Here is a 21949-nt window from a genome sequence, read left to right as displayed (position 1 = left end):
TGTTTGCTAAAAACTCTTCAATCCGGCCACACAGCTGGTCTGATATTCCGTAGGCTCTTACTTTGTTTATCAGGCGACAGTGCGGAACTGTATCGAACGCCTTCAGGAAGTCAAGGAAAATAGCATCTACCTGGGAGCCTGTATCTAATATTTTCTGGGTCTCATGAACAAATAAAGTGAGTTGTGTCTCACATGATCGCTGTTTCCGGAATCCATGTTGATTCCTACAGAGTAGATTCTGGGTTTCCAGAAACGACATGATACGCGAGCAAAAAACATGTTCTAAAATTCTGCAACAGATCGACGTCAGAGATATAGGTCTATAGTTTTGCGCTTCTGCTCGACGACCCTTCTTGAAGACTGGGACTACCTGTGCTCTTTTCCAATCATTTGGAACCTTCCGTTCCTCTAGAGACTTGCGGTACACGGCTGTTAGAAGGGGGGCAAGCTCTTTCGCGTACTCTGTGTAGAATCGAATGGGTATCCCGTCAGGTCCAGTGGACATTCCTCTGTTGAGTGATTCCAGTTGCTTATTTCGATGTCAGCCATTTTTTCGTTTGTGCGAGTATTTAGAGAAGGAACTGCAGTGCGGTCTTCCTCTGTGAAACAGCTTTGGAAAAAGGTGTTTAGTATTTCACCTTTATGCGTGCCATCCTTTGTTTCAATGCCATCATCATCCCGGAGTTTCTGGATATGTTGTTTCGAGCCACTTACTGATTTAGCGTAAGACCAGAACTTCCTAGGATTTTCTGTCAAGTCGGTACATAGAATTTTACTTTCGAATTCACTGAACGCTTCACGCATAGCCTTCCTTACGCTAACTTTGACATCGTTTAGCTTCTGTTTGTCTGAGAGGTTTTGGCTGCGTTTAAACTTGCAGTGAAGCTCTCTTTGCTTTCGCAGTAGTTTCCTAACGTTGTTGTTGAACCACGGTGGGTTTTTTCCGTCCCTCACAGTTTTACTCGGCACGTATCTGTCTAAAACGCATTTTACGATTGCCTTGAACTTTTTCCATAACACTCAACATTGTCAGTGTCGGAACAGAAATTTTCGATTTGATCTGTTAGGTAGTCTGAAATCTGCCTCCTATTACTCTTGCTAAACAGATAAATCTCCCTCCCTTTTTTATATTCCTATTTACTTCCATGTTCGGGGATGCTGCAACGGCCTTATGTTCACTGATTCCCTGTTGTGCGCTTACAGAGTCGAAAAGTTCGGGTCTGTTTGTTATCAGTAGGTTCAAAAATGGTTCAAATGGCTCTGAGCACTATGGGACTTCACATCTATGGTCATCAGTCCCCTAGAACTTAGAACTACTGAAACCTAACTAACCTAAGGACAGCACACAACACCCAGCCAACACGAGGCAGAGAAAATCCCTGACCCCGCCGGGAATCGAACCCGGGAACCCGGAGTTATCAGTAGGTCCAAGATGTTATCTCCACGAGTGGGTTTCAGAGGATCGTAGGAAGTACCTGTGTTCCGAATTAACCGAACACGAGACCGCGTACTTGCATATTTCGGGCGCGCATCATTAACAACACATTGCGTCCGTCCACGACTTCAGTCGACGAACGCGTCGTGGGGTGCCGCCCTGACCAGCAGGACGGTAATGTATTAGCTGCTACAGCGTAGGGCTCCAATATATGTTTCTCAGCAGCCGGTTCTTTGCAATCATATTTTTCTTTTGTTTGAATAGTAGAGTGTAGATGCTTGATGGTGGCGTAGTTTTTGTGCCATAACACGGATTAAAGTGTATGAAGTCAGATAAAGCGATTAGTATTCCGGTTAGTGTCGTGTGTCGATCCCCAGATGATCACTTTGTCCACCATAGACCCCATGTCAGTGAAAGAGTTTGTCAAATAAAAATGTTTGTGTGATGTTTCTTTAGTCTTTAGTCTTTGTTGTCTTGTGATGTTGAGGATGAATAAAGCTATTGTAATTTAGATCACAACTTCTCCCTGAGTTCTGATTAACAGTACCTTCCCATTTTATTATTAAAGTCTAGATTTGAAACGTAAGTAGAAGGCTTTCAATTGGCGAACCGCTGCCTGGATCTTGGTCCTTGGCACTTCTGTGATGCTGTCAGTTTGCGTACTTGCCGAACAGGTCGACATTATTAAGAAAAATATGGTTCATTAGTATGATGTAGATATTCAATATTCTGATTGTGTTGTTTATGTGTTTATTTGTTTTATTTATAGTGCATTTGTGTCAGCGACTTCTGTGTCATTTGTCGACCGATTTCTCGTCGTTGCTAACGGCGTTGTCGTATTATTTTTGTGGTGTTTACTTTGTATTTGCTTTGTATTTGCTTGTTTTTGATTCTGAATCTTGTGTACTACTGTCATTGTATTACACTGCATATATCTTGCGAGTTAGATAATAGGTTGTCCACGTGTTGCACAGATAATTAAAGTTGTTGTTGATAGAGTATTTGAATAATAACGAGAAGTAGAGCTAGACAAGTAGACGGGAGTGAGAAAATAAAACATACCGTACGTCATGGAGGAAGAGCGCAATGAAACGGTTGAGGCACATTTTGAGCGAAGGGAAGCGTTGCTGTTGAATGGTGTTAGCAACAACATGGTCGTGCAACAAGGAAATCAGGGAGACAAAAGCGATATGGCTTTTCTTGAGGGGAGAGGCAGTGTCAGATCGCGTGTGATAGAAGATGTGAGCATACCACGGCATATAGAGGCAGATGTGCTTATTAGAAATCTGGACAAAGAAGACAGGGCGGTATCAGAATGCAATGATGCAGACAGAACACCACAGGAACCATGTATGAGTTCGGACGATCACGATACTGAGGAACACGAAGAGGACTTCAATCTAGTGGCATTTTTAATGGGAAGAAACTTGATAGACTAAGGGGAATAGAGGTTGGACTAAAAGGAATGGAGGAAAGTTTAATGGACTAAAGGGAATGTAGGAGAAAACTTATGAGACGAGGACGGACATAAAAAATATCAGTTCTCAGGTAAATCAGATGCGAGAGGAACGCAAGTCATGGGCAAATAAACTCCAGGAAAACCTGCGGAAATTACACACGAAACCAATGAAAGGTTTAAAGGCTTCACATGATGCTAAGAAGACGGCAGAGAGCGCCAAGACAGTGTTGTAAGTTTTGCAAGGCGAGTAGCAGCTGATGCCTCGAAAGCGGGTAAATGCATAAGATTGCAAGGACGAGAGGCGGTGATCAATTTGAACAAGAAGATCGACGGGACGGATAACTGAATACCGTTAGCATCGAGCAGAGGGCATGGTGAGATGAACGTCGCATTTTCTCAAAGCCGAGGAGGGAGCACAAATGTGGGGACGTCGAACGAGGACATACAAAGGTCCGATATTTTCCGTAGGACGGAATTTGTCGGCGAAACGCCATTTGATTTTCAACACTTCTCACAAGTACGAAAATTCGAAATTTTCCGAGGTGAGGGTAATTTTACTCACCCACGCACTTGGATATCACAATTTGACCTCTCTTTAAAATGCAAGCTGTACTTTACTTGCAGACACTTGCAAGGTTCAGTTGTGGAGAAAATGCGCGGAATATCAGTAACGTGTAGAAGTTACCAGGAGTTCAAGGACAGCTTCCTAAATATCTACTGGTTCAAGGAGACGTAAAAGCGCGTAAAATACGAGGTGATTGTTGGCAAAGGTTTCGAGAGTTCAGGCTACAAAATCCCAGTCAATTTCCTTGAAGCAATGATTGACAATAACCCGTATCTTCACGTACCATGCTCTACCGGTGAAATCATTCGTCATTGTTACACCAAACCTCCGTCAGCATATCAACAAGTATTAGCTGGCAGGTGTAATGTGGAGCTCCGTACTTTCCGCAACACACTTTAAGAATTAGAGTATGCATTCAAAGCAGAAAATATCACAGAACACAGAGGAAAGTCTGACAGATACGTCGCAGGCCCTGTGTCTTGTCCACAATATAACCATTACAATAAAAGGAACGGAAATACGCGGAATGGAGCGCCTTACAGAAACCATTCACGGTCGGGAAATTTCTGGAGTAACGAAGTTGAACAATGAAGAGATTGGAATGAGAACCGCAATAGTTATGTACTGCACAACAGAGGCTGGAATGCAAGGAGGAATGAACGCTACAGATCGCAAAACAACGGATGGTGAAACCATGCATCCGGTTTCAAGGACAATAGAAGATTGGCGCAATTGAACAACGGAGGAATTTGTTAAGGAGATCATGTGGAATGTAAATGGTTGTGAAAACGTACTTGACATCTTGGTGGCAAATAATCCTCAGCAAATATGGAGAATAATGATCGTTACAGAGTTTTAGAGACCACAAGGTTGTTGTAGCTAGACTAAATACCATAACCTCTAAACCCAATAAAAATAAAAGCAAAATGCATCTACTTAAAAATGCAGATTAAAAATTCACTTGATGCCTTCCTAGAGACAGTCTCCATTCCTTTCAATCTATGTAAGGGTAGACAAGATGTAGTTTAAATTCAAAGTAGTAGTATCAATGGCAATTGAAAGACATATAAACCAAATAAATTAATAAGAGACGGTACTGATATCCCATAGTACACAAAACAGGTCGAACACTGTTGTTGCAGTAGCAATGAAAATAACGCACAGCTCACGCGGCAACCACAAAGCATGCAATGCAAGGACAGTACCGGTCACATACCCGATTCTACGCATGACAGACTTCTATAACACAGTTGCAAGCACCCAAATATATAGCGTCAATGATTGTGAGAAGACTTACGAACAAACACTGATCGCCTGAGAAGGTGAAAAAAGAAACAGCCATCTTTACCCATTTGGTGTACTCAAGTTTCAATATATACCTTACAGTTTGAAGAATGTGGTGCAAACCTGGCAATAATACAGCCTTGGACTTCGTGTTCTCTTACATGGATGATTCTTCAGTGTTCTCCATCTCACTGGAAAACACGAGTTACACCTCAAACAGCCCTTTCAACGATTAAGGCAGTATGGGAAAGTCATAAACAGGGACAGATGCCGTCCAGTCAGGCAAGAAGTGAGGTTTTTTGACTTCAGAGAGACAACATCAGGCATCTCGCCACTGTCAGAGACGGTGTCAATCGTTTAAAACACGGCGGCTCCCCAAAACTTTAAAGAACTGAAAGTTGGTTTGGAATCGCAAACTAAGACTGTCGTCACATGCCGAAAACTATGGAATTATAAGCAGCTCTGACAGACATGTAGGAATAAGGAATACCAACAGTCGTACTTTCTATAAAATATATTAATTACGTGACCAGTTTGAACACTGCATTAGTGTCGTCTTCAAGACCCTGTACATCAGAAACCATAAGAAATATATTACAAGTAATGCGCAAATGTTGATGGTATTGTAACCATAAAATAAGGCATCTTAAACTGGCTATTTGAAAACATTAAAGCACGTGTCCGAACTGACACCTGTAGTTATGTACAGTCATGCTCAAAAGTATCCGAACGACCTGAATTGCATGTCGCCCGATTCGCATACAACCCCCATAACGCAGCTGTCTAGCAGGTCCTCTAATCGCTCCTTGGTACAGTCGTTTGACTATTGAAAATTGTTCCAACAAGTCACCACTAGAAAACACTGCTCTGTATCGCAATAACTCAAGATGTAAAGTAATACCAAGATACTACAAGTATCAGGGAACACCTTATCACAGATAAGACTGTCCTTAAAGCTTGTAAGTTCACATTTACTACAATAAATGACATACCTGAAATGTTACCGTTCTCATTATTACATCAGATAGGTAACACACGTAGTACGTTCGTCGTATTCATGATTTCCTCTTCAAAGTAACATACCGTACTTATTATTTAAAGCAAAATGACATTAAAAGTTTAAGTTATTCACGAGCTGATAGTTGAGAATATGTATGAACAAATGACGCGACGAACCGTCTCGTTCCGCACATGGATTCAAACCCAGGTCATGCAGACTAAGCAATGATTTCATGACTGACGGAAACTAACAGTCATTCCTGATTAGGCATACAGAGAGTGATATACCTCGATTTTAGACAGTATCAGTTAGCAAATATCAACTATAAATTACATAACGTAAACATTTTTAAAGGGCTCAAATTCCTACCCAACATCTATTGTCCCTGTTAACGAACTACGAGAGATGTTAAATATTGCTTCTTCACAACTAACTTACTTGAAATGCCGTGAGGTAAAGCTTTGAGTTGGACAGGGATTCGATCCAGATCATAATCGGATTGATACTGAAGCATAATCAACTGTGACATATCGGATTCTTTCGGCAGTAGCAAGATGTTTTAACTGAAATGACGAGACGAAACATTAACGTTTTTCCTTCCCAGGACTCCAACCCAGCACCTATCACTGTTATATCCAAGAGAAAACTAACGTTAACTATTGGTTTCTTACATCAGCAGCGACATGTGAGCAGGTTTGAACTAGAAATAATATGACGAAGAGTTCAGTGCTGACTGGTAATCGAACCCCACACATATCGTTGTTGGCTACACACAATGAGGCGTCTGCTACCGAATTTTTCTCCACCAGCAGCTTGGAATAACATCCTTGAACTTACAGTGATCTCGCAAATAGTTCTGTGTCTCACTGGGAGTCAAAAACGTCAGATATCGTTAGTGTTGGCAACGAATGAAAATACATTAAAAATCAAAATTATTATCCACCAGCAGATAGGTGTTCTCATGCTAGAGCTTGATAATACATAATGAAATCTTTAGTGCCAGGCCAGGATTCGAACCCATTCACGTGCAGTATGTGGAGATGTTGAGGAATCTGCAGTTTTGAACAAACAACAAATTGTAGTCGAGCTGTATTGTCACGAAGGGATCAAATTCCGCGTTAAGGACGGTCTAAGTTGCATTCCCAGTTCAGAACCAGTTTTATCGACATACAGAAGCTCAAATAAAAGATGGAATAAGTGTCCTGTGACCCTACATAGCGTTTGTTTCGTCACTAGAAAAAAAATAACTAGTATAAGAAAGGTTACTGGTGATAGAGTTTCTACATGTCGCCGCTCCAGACTTTATTGTGGTTCAACCCAACATCTACTTGGTAGAGAAGGAATAACATGTTTAATGTACATTTCAAACCACAATGCCATTATACCTTCTTCACTTGGCGTAGCCAGAAGAGAACAGAATCTGTCTCTCCATATCTAAAATCATTGACCGAAGGTGGAAACGAACCAAGACCATGAGTATATGAACTTATCATCAGTCCAACAGAGCACCAAATCCTCATCTATGTGGCTCCTTTTTCTATCATAACGCCGTTGCGCCACATTGGATGAGAATTCTGACACACAAGCTCCCTGTAGTAATTTGCAGCAAGTTCCGTAAATTCATTTACTTAGTTGACCGAATCATCATGAACTAGCTGCCTCGGCTAACCAGTGCATTCGTTCGACTCTATTTTCTAATCACCGAAAAAAAACACGTAACTGCCAACTACACAGAACTTCCAGCAGTGTAGGACGCAGAAATTTAAAAGGAAGTGTTCCTTTCCACTTGAGCTACCCCATTGCGCTATCTGTTTGTTGAAAACGTCGTGCAGTGCAAAAGAAAAGCTGTAACTGTTTGTCTCTCAGTATTGTGGAATGCAGAAGTTCATCTACATCTACATTCATACTCCGCAAGCCACCCAACGGTGTGTGGCGGAGGGCACTTTACGTGCCACTGTCATTGCCTCCCTTTTCTCTTCCAGTCGCGTATGGTTCGCGGGAAGAACGACTGTCGGAAAGCCTCCGTGCGCGCTCGAATCTCTCTAATTTTACATTCGTGCGCCTTACTAGGCCGTAGCAAATGACGTAGCTGAAGGCTATGCTAAACTGTCGTCTCTGCAAATGAGTATGTAGACAGTGAACCATCACTAGCAAAGTCGGCTGTACAACTGGGCCGAGTGCTAGGGAGTCTCTAGACTAGACCTGCCATTTGGCGGCGCTCGGTCTGCAATCACTGATAGTGGCAACACGCGGGTCCTACTTATACTAACGGACCACGGCCAATTTAAAGGCTACCACCTAGCAAGTGTGGTGTCTGGCGGTGACACCACATAATGTTTACAGATTGCAATACACAACACACATAAACAAAAATCATTTATTCAAATTTACATTTTGTATTTTTTCGCATACACAATCTGCGTACTCTTATAAAACTAGCTCTTTCAGTGATAAACGTAACATAAAAAAATAAAAGTTTTCATAATCCATGAGGAGCAACAATGAAATTTTCTTGAAACCTGCTTCATTTGGGAACAAATTCTGCCTCTCTTCGATTAAAAATATATATTCTTCAGAACTGTGATATTAGTCTCTTTCAGAAACCATCCTGTTATTTCTTATTTCATAAGCATCTGACAAAGCTGAAGAGTGAAAGATTCTGTCTGAAAACAGTGGGAACTGAAATTTCTTACAATATGTTACACTGTTACCTGAAGGGGAAAAAAAAATAAATTGACTCACTTAAGTGTAAGAAGATTGCTAAGTAAACACTATGCTACACTTGCCATGAAAACATAGCATACTGATAGACTTTAAAAAGATTGCCTTTAGCAGAGAAAAAGTTGTTCGCAGACAAGAGACGTCAAAAGTATATAGCTTCACTATCGATAACAACATGCAAATATAGTCTACACAAAAGGAGATGGAGTCGAATATCATGCATACATGCTAATGCAGCCTCATTTTGAGATCAAGCATGTACATTTATGTTTGCTGTTTTCTGTAGTGTTGAGATAGCAGAAATTGTATTGCATCTTTGGTTGATTGTTAACATGTGCCATTTATACCTTGCATAAATCATGACTGTTTTGGATTATGTCTTGCGTCAGGTTTTGGGATCACTGTCGCAAATTATCCAGTCGATAAACATAAAGCAACCAATACAAACATTACAGATGAGGTGGTGTACAAAAGGTCCTGAAAAATGTTAACTAAATTTATTACATCTTGCCTAGGACTTATTCTGCACCACCATCTTCAAAGTTGTCTCCATGGGAGGGAATAAACCAATCATAACGTTTCTGCTACTTTTGGAACACATCCTGAAAATCTTTCCTTGCTAAAGTGTTTAGCAGGCTCTCTGATTCTGCTATATCAAATCTTTGTACCATCAACGATTTTTCATCTTGCAGAGGAAGAAGTTACACGGATGATGATGATGTTTGGTTTGCGGGGCACTCAACTGCATGGTCATCATCGCCCATACAAAGTCCCAGTTTTTACACAACCCAATTTTTTGTTACTCAGTCCAATTTAGTGGCTGTCACGAATGATGACAATGAAGACAATAATGATGATAAATGATGAGGACAACACAAACACCCAGTCCCCGGGAAGAGAAAATCCTCAAGCCTGCCGATAATCGAACCCGGGACCCTGTGATCGAGAGGCAGCAACACTAACCACTAGACAACGAGCTGTGGACAAGTTACATGGAGGTAAGTCTGCTGAGTATGTTAGTGGGGAATTGCAATCATCATCTTTCAGGGCTACCTTTGACTTGTTGATCTTTCTTTTATTTTGGGGAGGAGGGGGGCTGTGGTGAAGATGGATTGTTCCACTGTAACAACTACTGCTTATTTTCTGGATCATAGTCATAAACCAAACTTTCATCACCAATTACAACCCTCGAAAGAAAGTCTGGACTGTCTTGAATCAGATGCAGCACAAATTTCAGCACAATCCTTCCCTCTACAATTTTTCTGAGAGAATACGTTTTCATGTACCATAATTTATTCCCAACGTGTTGCAGAGGTCTCGGATGATCTGCAGCCATTTTCCATTTTTGAAATGCTTATATCTATTGAAAGTCTGTGCTTGATCCAAAGTTTTGTCTCGAGAAGCTTGCTTCAACATTTGGTGTGTTCCTACAGCAGTTTACCCAATCACACTTTAATACAGGCACACTGCTCTTTCAGGTAGTTATCACAAAACTGCAATTTTATGGAAAGATGGCAATGGAAATGGGCTCCGAAACAAGTAATCAAACCACTTGGCTTGCAACCCCCTGCCATAAATATTCAACAAGGGTATTTGGGGAGACATCTAGCAGTATTTCAGTGCAACTGTAAAAATTTGCACACTAATTTGAAATTTCAGTAACTCTCAGATAGCACCCGGTATGGTGTCACAACTGTGCTTCACAAAATTACCACATTAAAATCACCGGCACTGCAATCCACTTGTATCATCTGTACATAGCAGACAGCATGGATTCGTCAGATTGGATTCCAGATTGTGCTGTAAGATTGATGAACCTGTGCAAGCCTTTTCTGATTGACATCCATTGGACTACTTGAATGCTAGATATTTTAAGTGTAACTGTTTTGTGCAGATGACTATTGCGGTGTCTTGCCCACTCATCTCGTATAAGGTGCCTAAGGGAAGCAGTGTTCTCGGAATGCTCTACAATTCATGCAATTTGTTGTTTTGTTTCAATAAAGCAGATTTGACAATAATTAACTTGAATGTACTAAAAGTTACCACAAGTGATGGGCAACAGGCAATATAATTCATAGTCCTTGGCTATATGCAATGTTCCCACAAGTTTGACACACAGTTTTTGGATCACTAATAACCGTTCTCCTAGCACACTCTGCTAGGCAGTGGTAATCCTCTGCATATACTCCACTAATGTCCGGCCGAGCTTGCAGGAGCAGCACTTATATTCACTTCAGCTAGATGTCACTCCTATCATGGTGATGTCCTGGTCAGCGCACTATTGGCCAATGTAGTTTCACCACCTTTTCTGGTCTTGCGTTCTTCTTCTTCGTTCCGGTGCTTGTGGTTACGCCAGAACATTCCTCCCCACGCAAAGCGACGGACCGTCATCGTGTAGGGAGTACGACCATGGTGAGGGAGGCAGGAGTGTGGGTGCATCGTCGGGCCAGGAGCTGTGGCTGCAGGGGATGTCAAGCTTCCGGCCGTGCCCCACCATCTGGCCTGAGCTCTGGCGGAAACGTACCTCGGAAAATGACCAGAAGGGTACATGTCCACCTACTGCTGCCATGAACCAGATGAAGAAGGTAGTGACTGCTGCAGTGTAAGCAGGTCCAGCTTCGTCGGTAGGATGAGAGGGGGCAGAGGCTCCGTCTCCATGGGGTCATCCAACGGAGTCTTGATGATACCCTCTGGTGGCTGCTGTGGCCGCACTGTTCTCAGGATCTGTAAATCTGGGGGAAGAGATACAGAAGGATCACTCTGCACATGACATGAGGGTGGAGCAGTGTCCGATGTGGCAGCTGTGAAGCAATTCTGTCGGCGATGGTCCATCTCAGGGATGCGAATGATAGGATGCAAGAAACAGTTGCAGTGCTTGATCCCTGGTGTGTGCGGTGCGAAGTTTGGCCAACTGCTGCTTGAAGGTTCTGACAAAACGTTTTGCTTCGCTGTTTGACTGTGGATGGAACAGAGAACTAATTAGATGCTGTAACCCCACGCATTCACAGACTCTTTCAAATTCATGTTATGTGAACTGAGGGTCATTGCCTGACACTATGACTTCAGGCAAACCTTTGAGACAAAAAACAGAGGACAACGCCTGAACTGCACTATGTGATGTTGTCGAGTTCATTGGCACAGCAAAAGGCAACTTGCAATATGAGTCAACCACCATCAACAAGCGAGTGTTCCAAAAAGGTACCGCACAGTGTATATGCACATGTTGCCATCGTGACTGCCAAGCAGAGAATTTTTGTGGTAGAGTGGACTGATTTTCCACACATGCATGACGCTGTGATGTCTTCTGTTCTATAAGGGCAGCCATACCCTGCCAAGTACAGTGTTGACACGTTGTTTCATGCGAACAATCCCCCAGTGTTCTTGGTGAAGTAACTGCAGCACTTCTTTATGCGAAGCTTTGGAGATCAACACACGTGACTGTCCACTGTCATTTTGAACAAGAATCACGTCTTTCCGTACAGCAGTGCTATGCCGATGTGCAAAGTATCGGCACCCTACAGAGTTCTTTATGCTATGCAAGGAACGACGCCAAGATGTGCGAATTTGAATCAGCTTCTGTGGTTGTGCAATTTTCCGATAGCTCAGCCGAAAAGATTGACGCAATTCAGAATCCTGAGCATCGATAAGGCAACAAGAGGCAGCGGAAGTGTCAAAAGTTTTTATCAGGGCCAATTGGAAGACATGAAAGCGCGTTCGCATTACCACGTTGAGCTGTTGGACGATACACAATCTCATATTGGTATTGAGACAAAGCCCAGCTTTGCAATTTTTGGGCAGTTTGTACAGCAACCGGTTTCGTCGGATGAAACAAGGACTACAAAGGCTTGTGATCTGTTACGAAGCAGAATTTTTTGCCATACAAATAGTGGTGGAATTTGGTGACACCATACACAATAGCCAAAGCCTCTTTTCAATTTGTGAATAGTTACATTGAGCTTTGTACAACACCTTTGATGCAGAAGCAATAGGCCTGTCTGTATCATGAATTCTGTGTGAAAGCACTGCACTGATTCTGTAACAGGAAGCGTCAACTTGCGATACAACTCGTTTGGCAGGATCAAAGTGAACTAAGCATTAATCACTGCGCAATGCATCTTTAAGTTTCTGAAAAGCTTCTTGGCACACATCTGTCCAAACAAAGGGGACATTCTTGTGACGGAAGCAATGTAATGGAGCTACGATTTTTGCAGCATTCAGTATGAACTGAATATAATAGTTCATTTTTCCTAAAACTGACTGCACTTATGAGATACTGCGAGGAACTGGATGTGGAACGAACAATTTTACACGCACATTACACATTAACATATGCATGCTGATAAACTACAACTTTTTAGTACTGTTGAGAGTTAAGAAATCCCACCCATCACCTTTTAGCCATTACAAAATTAGAAATTCTTCTATGGAATAGGAGGAATTGTTAAGGAGAACCCTTTTCAGTCTGCTTTCAAATTTAACTTTGCTGTCTATCAGCTATCTTATATCAACGTGTAAGTGATCAAAAATGTTGGTGGCAGCATTGTGCCCCCAGTTTGTGCTAAAAATAATCTTAATGTAGAGTAATGCAAGATATTTTTTCTTCTGTTATTGCAATTATGTAGATCATTGTTCTTGTTGAACTGCAGTGGATTATTTACAACAAACTTCACAAGGGAATAAACAGACCTTGAAGCAGTAGTCAAAATGCTCAACTACTTCAACAGGCCTCTACAAGATGACTATCGGTGAGCACCACATATTACTCTCAAAGCATGTTTTTGAGCAATGAACACTTTCTTTCTTAACATTGAGTTACCCCAGAACATTATTTCATATGACAATACTGAATTAAATTATGCAAAATATGTCAAGTTATTGATTTCTCTCTCCCCAAGATTTGTAATGATACTACTTGTAAATGTGGCTGCACTGAGCTGTTTTAGGAGTTTGAAATTGAGGTTTTTCCATTTAAATTATCATCGACATGGGCACCTACAAATTTTGACATCCCAACCATAGTTATTATTTCCTCACCCTATGTTGCACTTACCACTGGTGCAGTACATCTATATGTGCAGAACTAAATATGATGCGTCTTTTTGAAATTGAGAATGAAACCGTCCACAGGAAAAATATTTTTTAAGAAACCAGTATATTTATGCAAACAATTTCTTTGTATATGTTCAGATGATAAATAGTTTCCCAATTTCTGTGGAGAGAAGTTATGCCATGTGTTCTGAAATACGATTCAAGGGTGGCGATATCATCTACAACACTAAGACTGCAGTCATTTGTCACAATTAGTTATCCTTTATGAATTCATTAGAACAGTGTATAATGCTGCTGGAACTTTGAATTCACAATAAGTGTAAGTGGAGATTCTGACACCAATGTCCATTTAGCACTAAGGACGTGGTTTAATCCATGACTACTCAACACAAACATTGTTCAGCCATTCCATTAACTATGAATAATTTGGATCTGTTATTAACCTAAAGATTGCTTTAACACTTTGATTATTGTTTCACTTAGCACATATGAATGGAGGTGGATTATTCAACATTCTTCATGTGCTGTAGGTTTTGTAGTAGCCTTTTCTTTACAATGTGCTTTTCTTTCAATACTTCACTTCATTCGTTGTCAACCTAAACTGTTGACTGTATGGAGATCATCATCTCAGAATGAAACAAAAGCGTTGTGCAGCATGTGCACATTTCACACTATACTACAGGTCCCAGGAAGGAAGTGGCAAACCACTTTCACTAACATCTTGGCACAGGCAACAATGCACGATTCCTGCTTTGCCACAAGTGTTCTCAAATGAGTATGACAACGAATATTCCTTTTACTGCACAGAGATAACCAACACTCTGAAAATACTAATCAAAATGGATGATCACTGGAATGTCAGTACTACCAAAGGACATGCATAAAATTGACTCTTTTATCTTTACAATGGCACTTCCAAACACTATGCTATAGACAGCATTCGATTTAATACTGTCGAGGGTCAAAAGTTTGGTGAAGTGGCCAGGTAGGCATAAATGCATATTCCAATGTTTCCATACCGACTTCCACTACTAGTATGGCAAAACATTAGGACATGGTAGTCTCTCAACATATGGCATAATTTTAAGTGGCCATGAGGTGTCTCTCAACATGGGTGGCTGGTCAGTTCTTACACACTGGCTGTATAGCTCCCAGGGCTTTGTGGCATTCATCAGTACAGACTGTGTCCTGGGATGCCGAGATTCAGGTGTGAAATGTTGCCCATGAGAGCAGTTGTGTACGGTAAATGGTAACTAATGACGCCATCATGACTTACTGTCCCATCTTTGATGCCTAATCTTCGATCAACTGTGACCCACAAGTCCCGTCTATCCATTGTTATCTGGCTTTGGGGGTACTTCAGTTGCAGCAATTATTACTAATGTATGACAGGCCAAGTGCAGCCTTCTATAAAACTAAACATTTAATGCAGGTAAGGCATTCCATAGAGCATCCCGATGAAGCTCTTTTCACCATGGATGCAGATGATGCTTACTCACAGATGTGTTATCAGAGTGCCAAGTGTTATCACTGGGGGCTTGCTTTAGTTGTACACACACACATCATAGATGGTGTATGCTGGGACTGTAATTATACCATGAGAACGATTCTTCTTTACACAGGATGCAGTTAACACAGCAAGGTGAGAATGCATAACACAATCGCTCTAAAATTAAAATTTTTCCTTAAGTTTTATATCTTAAAAAGTACCGTGATAACAAAAATTAGAACCGTTCTGCAATGAGGTTGTTCCCTGAAGATTATGAACAAGCAGAACAGGCTAAAGCTTTTAAAGGGGTCAATTTCATGTTGTATTTTTGGTTATTTTTGTCACATACTGGAAATACAGTCGCACCTCAGTTTCAGGATCAATTCAAATTAAGGAAATAAGTTTACTCGCGGGGCAGTAAACAATGCGAAAGCAGAAATACTTATCTGCAAAACATACCTTTACACAGCCGTTCACACTATCGTTCTCCGTCATCCAGGACCCTCCTTGTTAACAAATTATTCACAAATACAATGCCTCAGAACTATCACTTCACCTGTATATTACATCGACAGACTCTTTTTGAGATTGTTTGCAGCACTGAGATGCACTCACTCTTTAACAAAATTCAATTTCGTTCTGTTCATTTAAGTCTCTCCATACACTGCGCATACATGTTATAATCAGTTTATGAAAGTTGTCTGGAATGTCTTGTCTCTATAATAACACAGCTGACTTCTCGTAATATTCAAATCCACTTAAAAATATCTCCATACGACGCCACATACACATAAACACATACAATACCAAAGGTGCTTGCTCTGACGTTACTCCGAAAACCACAGACTTTACATCACAGTTGTGCTTTACATGCCGAGGATAAATAACGGCAGATCTCGTTGGGTGCACATAAATCATTTTCTTATTTTTATTGGCTTCTAGCATACAAACTTTTTAGCCATCACAAATAAATGTACAGTTTTTAACTCATCCAAGGATCATCTCACAATGGCATGGAATTGTCACTCTGATACAACGATAATCAATAGATATTAGGGTAATCCCAAAAGTAAGGTCTCCCTTTTTTAAGTACGTAGACCTGTTTATTTCTACAATGGTTTACATCAGTTTACAGCTTGAACATTTAGCTATTTTTCGACATAATCACCTTTCCTGTCGTTGCATTTTTGTAGACGCTGTGGCAGTTTTTGTATGCCCATGTCATACCAGCTCGCCGCCATGCTGTTCTTCTTTCTCACCTCGTCGTCGGAGCTGAATCGCTTTCCGGACAAATGTTCTTTTAAAGTAGAGAAAAGGTGATAGTCACTGGGCGCCAAGTCAGGACTATAGGGTGGGTGGGTGATTATGTTCCACTGAAACTGTTGCAGGAGAGCAACGGTTTGCCGAGCGATGTGTGGGCGAGCGTTGTCATGGAGAATGTGTACGCCCTTGCTCAACATTCCTCTTCTCCGGTTCTAAATTGCCCGTTTGAGTTTTTTCAAAGTCTCACAGTACCTATCAGCGTTAGTTGTGGTCCCAGCGATTCAGCTCCGTCGACGAGGTGAAAGAAGAGGTTCATAACTTTCTGAACAGCACGGCGGCGAGCTGGTATGACATCGGCATACAAAAACTGCCACAGCGTCTACAAAAATGCAATGACAGAAATGGTGATTATGTCGAAAAATAGCTAAATGTTCAAGCTGTAAACTGATGTAAACCATTGTAGAAATAAACAGGTCTATGTACTTATAAAAAATAGGAGACCTTACTTTTGGGATTACCCTCCTAATAACACCACACACACACTCACACACAAACACACAGAGAGAGAGAGAGAGACAGAGAGAGGAATACGTAAGTGTGCCTTATGAGGAATAGAACAGGTGGTCAGACTCGACTTTGCCGAAGGAACCCTTAGGAATTTGCCTGAAATGGTTTGAGAAAACCAGGGATGACACAGCTAGTTGTCTCGAATGAGGGGACGTCGCTAATTTCATAAATAAAGTTCAGTGTATCACAAGGTAGTGTACCGAGACCCTAGCTATCCATGTGTCATTTAATGACCTGGCAGACAGTGCTGATCGTTACCTTCAAGGAGACAGTAATACTTTCATAACCCTCTTCGCAGATGAGGGAGTTATCTATAATGAAGTGCTGCCTGAAAAAGTTGTACAAAATTTCAAACTAATGCTAAGATTGACAGCTAACCTTAAATGTTCATAAAAGTAAAATTCTGCTCGTCACAAGATAGACTAATTAGTAATATTGGAATCAGTCATCTACTACAACTATCTGAGTAAAGATATAACACGGAATTACACATAATCTGAGTTGTACGTAATACAGGTGTGAAACTTCGATTCATTGGTTAGATCCTGGGAAAGTGCAGTGCATCTACAAAGGAGAATGCTTACAGCGCACCCATGTGATCCATCATGGAATATTCCTCAAGTGTGTGGACCCATCCCAAATAGGATTATCAGGGGATATTGAACCGATACAAAGAAGGGCAGCACGTGTGGTCACATATTTGATCCATGGGAGAGCATCATGGAGACACTGAAAAATCTGAACTGGTAAATGTTTGGAGATAGATAAACTATACCGAGAAAGCTTACAAAGTTTCAAGAAGTACTATTAAGTGATGAATCAACGAATACAGGCCTATACAACCCTGTACGACAAATTTAGAATAAATGCAGTGCACACAGAAGTTTTTAGGCAATCACTCTGTGCGGATGTGGAAAGGGAAGAGACCCTAATATGTAATATAACGATATCGTCAGTCGAAACATTGGTTATGAACAATGAAAGCTGATTCAGTATGTTGTAACTTTAGTCTTTCATTTCATTGTCTTGTTGTGCTAAGCACGGAATTCTGTTTGCGTCACGTACTGTAAAGTATAAGTTTAAGTTGAAATTAATGTGCGATGTTCAAACTACTCTCTAATAATTCAGTGTAGAGTCACACCACTCCAAGCAAACAAAATCGTATAGTGATGACCTCATGCAGTGAGCAAGACATTAACTCTAAATGTGTAGCAGTGTTCCATTTGACAACCCCATCGTAAACTGGAGCAACCAGAGCCGAGTACGACAAACATGCACCAAACCGAGAAAAATGCGACAAATGACCAGTCGGAGCACCCCAGGCAACTTCATACAGCAAAGCCACATAGGGCTCCTAGTCACGTAAAATTACCGTCATTCTGGCTGACACAACCTTTATTATGGTTCATGCATGCTCAGTGTCAGAGATAACGCGGACAAACTTCATTGCATAGTTGCTCACTTAAACGAAACTCAAATTTTTCAACCTGAAGAAGTGTTGCAAAGTCAATATTATGTAGCATTAAATTATAGTCTAATCTGACAATTCACACTGAGGCCTGGACTATGTCTTCAAATGTTACTCCATGCCGAACAAAGGGGACAAGTTCCTCAAACAGTTTTGGGGGGATGTTAAGACACTGGCGGGAATAGATTGCTGCCTGAGAATACTATTCGCATGTTGTGGCTTCAATGGCTACTGCCTAACATCCCAACAGTTTTGGCAATTACAGGGGATGATTTTCTCTACAACTTACATCTCACTGCTGATCTCAATAATAGAAGGCTTCTGTAATTGGCGGAGGTGGCATGAATCCAAATAAACCTTCCTTTTCACAACATTTTACAAAAATTCCCAGAGCTCACATGCTCTGCAAAGGTAGTGATGAGATGCAAACACGTCTCCATGCATCATATTAGGATGTCGACGAGCCCATCACTAGCAGAAAAGCCTCGCCAGCTCATACCCAAAAAGTTTTTATCAATCGAAGACGATATAAATCGCAGTGGCAGTGCGTGGTATTGCTGCAGTGTTACACAACTCAAAATAATTTTACACTTCGTATGTTCCCTTTACCTTTATGGTTTTATGGTTTAGGAAGCTTAATATACGCCATGGAATATGTTACCTGCTGTCGTCAATGTCCCACTGCCACGTAATGAACCCAAAAACGCTGCTGGGTTCGCAGTAAACTTAGGGGGTTTGCACTCCTATGGCAACTCCTCGCCATACAGAGCAGCCCATTACTTCCAATAGGTACAAGACGAGGGCTGTCTGTAACTCCGAGTAGCATGTTTGCCAGTGACACCACAGGGTGCTGCAAATGGGATGCGAACTCCCTGACTAGAAACAGTTCCAAATGCCCCATTAGGTGGTAACACTATACAGAGAACACGTCTCCCATAATGTTAATTTGTTACCCAAGCTTCTAAGGTACAACATTACACCACCCAGAATACTACCAATATTGATATTTCAACAGCAATTATAAGAATTTTTTTACATTCAGAAATTAGGTTTGAGGGTAGAAATTTGGAGTAAGTGTTTTCTCATCAGCGTAACTGAATTTCATAGTTTTGTCAATCGTAAAAAGAGTTTAGATTTAATGCTAACATAGTGACATTTGTTAAGTGGCTAGAATTGTGCTATTGTCGGTGTTGTTGGAATCGTAATGTTTATTCTTATCATGTGTATGAATATTATTTCTATGGAGCCTGCGTATAGATGTTGTGGTCTTTCAAGGTGAATGAGTCTTTTGGTTTTAATACGGCAATCTTTTATATATTTCTGTATCTGATACATTCTGGACAGTGAGAACTAGCTCATCATGTAGTTTCTAATTTGAGGAGTGTGAGTGAAAAGAAAGAGACTAGGACGACTGTTACCAGTTTCAAATACTGTACAAAATATTAAAACTGGAAATCGACAGTTTAAGCGAGCATTTAAAGTGGATATTTATCAAAACAGTGATTGGTTATGTTGTTGTGAAGTTAAAAATGAATTATTCTGCTTCACATGCTTGTTGTTCGTTGGAGAACCTTCATGAAGGAAATTGGGAGCTACAGAATAAATCATTTGAGTACCAAAATGAAGAAGTTTGAATGTTCAGCTGTTCCTATACAAAACTGTTTAAGACTGACATTTTTTGGAACTGTTAACACAGCTGAACAACTGGGTAGTGTATATAGAAGAAAAATTGCAGAGCATAATGAAAGTTAAGCATAATAGGCATATGTTAAATATTTTAATAGATTGTATTCGTTTCTGTGGCTCCTTTGAATTCGCTATAAGGGGTCGTGATGAAACTAAATCTTCATCAAACCCCGGTGTTTTTAGAAGACTGATTAATTTTAGCACTGAAATGGATGCAGCACTAAAAGATTATTCGGACAAGGCAACTGTTTTCAAAGGAACATTCAAAACTATACAAAACAAACTTTTGAAAATTTATTTTGGAGGTATACCACGAAGAAATTTCAAAGAAAATGAAATAGTTATCTGTTACAGCAGATGAATCTAATGATATTTCAAATGCTGTTGTGCTCTGTTACGTATGAAGAGGTAAATCAACAGAAAGGCTCTGGAGTTTCCTGTCTTCTTCCAAACATGTCACACAGACATTAGCTGCGTGTTGGCTAGAACTACTAGAAAGGTAAAAAGAAAATGAGTCTCCTCAAAAAATAATTGCAAAGACCTATGACAGGGTATCTGTTATGGCTGGTTCCTCTAGTGGGATACAAGCTATTGTGAAAAAAATCTGAAGCTAATGCAGAATATGTACATTTCTATGCCCATCAAGTTAATCTTATAATAAGCAAGGTGGCATCAATCCAGCGCAGTGTGAAAATATTTTCTTTCCAGTTTACAGGGAATACGTGCATTCTTCTCAAACAGCCCACAGCAGACCGAAATTTCTTAAGAGATAGTGAGAAAGCATTTAGCTCGACCTTGTCCTACTGGGTGGTTTTTTCAATCTTGATCGGTAAACACAGTTTATGACTGCAAGAAAGACATTATTGATTTTATGAATCACATGTTGAAAGGGGACTCTGTAACGAATGAACCTACGAATTGCCATGTTCTTGGTCACAAAAAAGTTCTTTCCAGTTGTAGATTGATTTATTGGTTGGAGTTCTTCGGTTGAATTATGCTGTTAGTTGAAGTCCTCTTCAGTCAGCTACAGCATGGAGACACTAATACATGTCGTTTACGAGTCTATTTCAGCATTTGAAATAAACATTATCAAGGTCTGAAAAGAAATTGACATCACCAGTGCTAACGTATCTACTGATATCTCGCTGAAGAAAAGGACGTTTGGCAAGACTGAATGGAAAAGAGAAGCAAAGGAGGTGTGTAATGTGATAATAAATGAGGCTGAACATCGTTTCAGTTTCTCAGGCCTTCTTGTAGCTTCATCAGTTGGTTCCTACAGAAGGGTTCCCATTTCACTGTTCTAAGTTTCCTGAATATACCTTAAATGGAGTGTGTTAGGTGTATTCATTTTTGGATAAGCTGAAACTACATTATTCACTATTTTTTATATACCCAGTGGAAAAATATAGTTCATTGTCTGGTGCTGTTAATCTAGGGAAGTTTGTAACAACTAATGACCTACAGCAGACGTTCACTGAATACAATAAACCGTTGAAACTAAGTCTCACAATTCCCATGTGGCTGGTCGAAGCAAAAGAGTGCTTTTTTACTTGGAAAAGAAGAAAATAATTCTTACATAATGCTATGAGCCAGGAAACATTGAATGGCCTAGGTGACATATTTCGTTGAAAGAAATGTCGTAATGGAGACTGCAGACTTCAGTTAGCAGATGTCTCACAAGTTTGGATCAGTGAAAACTAGAAGGGTAAAATTTTCAATAAATGTGGGGTAAGAATAAGTCTACTTGTTGTGTATGATTTGTATCTTATTTCCAGCCTTGAAGAGTGTATTTCAGTTCTACTAGGAATGTAGTTGCTAGTGACTTCAACCTACCCTTGATATGCTGGCGAAAATACATGTATAAAGACGGTGGTGGGCTTAAAATGTCGTCCGAAATGGTGCCGAATGGGTTCTCAGAAAGTTTGAGAGATTGCAGGGCACTGTGACTTCTGATTCGGTGTTA

The 21949-nt window shown here is 40.6% G+C and overlaps 1 protein-coding gene across 2 annotated transcripts in view; it reads right to left on the bottom strand.

Annotated features, from left to right (window-relative positions):
- LOC126469811 (fizzy-related protein homolog) overlaps positions 1 to 21949 on the bottom strand; it is a 170535-nt gene that overhangs the window by 130415 nt on the left and 18171 nt on the right. Inside the window, exon 1 of one of the 2 annotated variants that reach the window (XM_050097089.1) lies at positions 15462 to 15487. The exons of the other annotated variant lie outside the window; for it this stretch is intronic. The gene's annotated coding sequence lies outside the window, so the exon portion shown is untranslated. Of the gene's footprint in view, positions 1 to 15461; positions 15488 to 21949 lie in introns of those variants that run through there. 2 annotated transcript variants of the gene reach the window in all.

This window comes from Schistocerca serialis, chromosome 3, assembly GCF_023864345.2.
Source record: "Schistocerca serialis cubense isolate TAMUIC-IGC-003099 chromosome 3, iqSchSeri2.2, whole genome shotgun sequence".
In the NCBI taxonomy this organism is placed as follows: domain Eukaryota; kingdom Metazoa; phylum Arthropoda; class Insecta; order Orthoptera; family Acrididae; genus Schistocerca; species Schistocerca serialis.
The sequence above is the reverse complement of the archived record's forward strand: the minus strand, read 5'-3'. Positions and strand labels throughout refer to the sequence as shown.